Source organism: Triticum dicoccoides, chromosome 2A, assembly GCF_002162155.2.
Source record: "Triticum dicoccoides isolate Atlit2015 ecotype Zavitan chromosome 2A, WEW_v2.0, whole genome shotgun sequence".
NCBI classification, from domain to species: Eukaryota; Viridiplantae; Streptophyta; class Magnoliopsida; order Poales; family Poaceae; genus Triticum; species Triticum dicoccoides.
Window position 1 is genome coordinate 481,043,937 of NC_041382.1, and position 3,606 is coordinate 481,047,542.

Sequence of the window (3,606 nt, forward strand, 5' to 3'; positions counted from 1 at the left end):
ACCTCTCTTGTTTTTGTAAATACGATTAGTTCATCATTCCTGATTCAGCCTATTATGAATGAAACATGTTTGCAATGACAGTTAGAGATTATAGTTCCTTATGCCATGCTTAATTAGCCAGGAGTTTATAATGGTTTACCTTGCGTGCCAACATGCTATTAAAGTGGTTTTGATGTGGTATGATGGGGTGGTATCCTCCTTTGGACGATTCGAGTGGCTTGACTTGGCACATGTTCACACATGTAGTTGAAACAAAATCAACATAGCCCCCACGATATTTATGTTCATGGTGAATTATATCCTACTCATGCTTGCATTCAGTGTTGGTTAATTTTAGTACATGTTCATGACTGTTGTCGCTCTCTCTAGCTGGTCGCTTCCCAGTCTCTTTCTAGCCTTCACTTGTACTAAGTGGGAATACTGCTTGTGCATCCAACTCCATAAACCCCAAAAGTTGTTCCATACGAGTCCACCATATCTTCCTATATACGGTATCTACCTGCCATTCCAAGTAAATTTGTATGTGCCAAACTCTAAACCTTCAAATAAACATTCCGTTTTGTATGCTCAAATAGCTCATATATCAACTAGGGTTGTCTGTATCCTCCATGCTAGGCGGGTTATTCTCAAGAGGAGTGGACTCCGCTCCTCACTCATGAGAAATGGCTAGTCACCGAGATACCCACTCCCATGCTCAAATGAAAACAAAATAATTGCAAACAAAACTCCCCCAGGATTGTTGTTAGTTGGAGGCACCCATTGTTTCGGGCAAGCCATGGATTGATGCTTGTTGGTGGTGGGGGAGTAAAAACTTTACCATTCTGCTTGGGAACCGCCTATAATGTGTGTAGAATGGAAGATATCGAGATCTCTCGGTTGTTATGTTGACAATGAAATTATAATGCTCAAAATATTATTCATCTCTATTTCAAAACCGAGCTCTGGCACCTCTACAAATCCCTGCTTCCCTCTGTGAAGGGCCTATCTATTTACTTTTATGCTGATCATCATCCTCTTATTAAAAAGCACCAGTTGGAGAGCACCGCTGTCATTTGCATGTATTATTGTTAGTTTACATTGAGTATGACTTGAGTGGGTCTCTTTTACCATGAATTACAATTTCCAGTCAGCCCTTGATCTTTAAAGGTGCTCTGCATTTATGTTTTGCGGTCTTAGAAAGGGCTAGCGAGATACCATCGTGTTATATCATATTATGATTGTTTTGAGGAAGTGTTGTCATCCGAGATTTATTACTATTGCTCGCTAGTTGATTATGCCATTGATATGAGTAAACATGAGACCTAAATGTTATTGTGAATATGGTTAGTACATAATCATTGCTGAAAACTTGAATGCTGGCTTTACATATTTACAACAACAAGAGCAAACAGAGTTTGTAAAAGTTTTTCTTTTTCACTTTCAGTTTGTCAACTGAATTTCTTGAGGACAAGCAAAGGTTTAAGCTTGGGGGAGTTGATACGTCTCCGTCGTATCTACTTTTCCAAACACTTTTGCCCTTGTTTTGGACTGTAGCTTGCATGATTTGAATGGAACTAACCCGGACTGACGCTGTTTTCAGCAGAATTGCCTTGGTGTTAATTTTGGGCAGAAATAAAAGTTATCGGAATGACCTGAAAATCAACGGAGATTATTTTTGGAATATATAAAAAATACTGGCGAAAGAATCAACGTCAGGGGGCCCACACCCTATCCACGAGGGTGGGGGGTGCGCCTATCCCCCTGGGCGCACCCCCTGCCTCGTGGGCCCCCTGATGCTCCTTCGACCTCAACTCCAACTCTATATATTCGTGTTCGGGGAGAGAAAAATCAGAGAGAAGGATTCATCGCGTTTTACGATACAGAGCCACTGCCAAGCCCTAAACTCTCTCGGGAGGGCTGATCTGGAGTCCGTTCGGGGCTCCGGAGAGGGGAATCTGTTGCCATCATCATCATCAACCTTCCTCCATCACAAATTTCATGATGCTCACCGCCGTGCGTGAGTAATTCCATTGTAGGCTTGCTGGACGGTGATGGGTTGGATGAGATCTATCATGTAATTGAGTTAGTTTTGTTAGGGTTTGATCCCTAGTATCCATTATGTTCTGAGATTGATGTTGTTTTGACTTTGCTATGCTTAACGCTTGTCACTAGGGCCTGAGTGCCATGATTTCAGATCCGAACCTATTATGTTTTCATGAATATATGTGAGTTCTTGATCCTATCTTGCAAGTCTATAGTCACCTATGATGTGTTATGATCCGTTAACCCCGAAGTGACAATAATCGGGATACTTACCTATGATGACCATAATTTGAGGAGTTCATGTATTCACTAAGTGTTAATGCTTTGGTCCAATAATCCATTAAAAGGAGGCCTTAATATCCCTTGGTTTCCAATAGGACCCCACTGCCACGGGAGGGTAGGCCAAAAGATGTCATGCAAGTTCTTTTCCATAAGCACATATGGCTATATTCGGAATACATGCCTACATTACATTGATGAACTAGAGCTAGTTCTATGCCACCCTATGTTATAACCGTTGCATGAGGAATTGCATACGACATAATTATCCATCACTGATCCAATGCCTACGAGCTTTTCACATATTGTTCTTCGCTTATTTACTTTTTCGTTGCTACTGTTACAATCACTATAAAACCAAAACTATTATTTTGCTACCGTTACTGCTACTATCATACTACTTTGCTACTAAGTACTTTGCTACAAATATTAAGTTTCTAGGTGTGGTTGAATTGACAACTCAACTGCTAATACTTGAGAATATTCTTTGGCTCCCCTTGTGTCGAATCAATAAATTTGGGTTGAATACTCTACCCTCGAAAACTGTTGCGATCACCTATACTTGTGGGTTATCAAGTACCCATACCACATCTAGATGTGTAGTTAATACACCAGCCACGACCTTCAAGAAAGTTGGAGATCAAAGCAATGGCGCCATGGAATGCTTCAACAGAAACATTTGGTGTCAGAGTGGCGATGGCCCACTCATCGCAGACCATGGAAGCTCGCCACCCAGCACCACGTAGCCACGACGAGCACGGAGCGGACCAGAGGCCATGATGGTAGTGCCGGGAGGAAGATGGGGGAGCGGGTTGCAAGGGTAGCATGCCATCTCAGAGGTGGTGGGCGGAGCAGAGGAAGGTGGGAGATTGGTGGAGGGAGATGAGGCGTCTATCAGTTGGGCAGGGGGTTTATCGGCCAAAGCATCAGTTGGCCGTTTGGCCCGATAAGTATAGTTGGAGATATTCGTGTTTAGGCAAAATCTCGTGATATGGTTATACCTGTAGCACGCGCGACACCTAATTTTATTGCTGCAATTAAAGCGCGTATGACCATAGCCTAGGCATTTGCGCCAGAACAGGTTACTATGATCAACTGGTCCTTGGGCCATAGTAGACGTTCCAACTTCTGAGTTATTGGGCTGCGGCCCATTCCCATCATATAGCCCAATTGGAGCCTCATGGACCACAACATTATTTGAATTTTGAACAGGCCTGGTAACCACCGATCCGCTATGCATGGCCGGGGTTGTTGGTGCAACAATATTGCGATGATCACGATCATCCAAGCATGCATTTCGGGGAT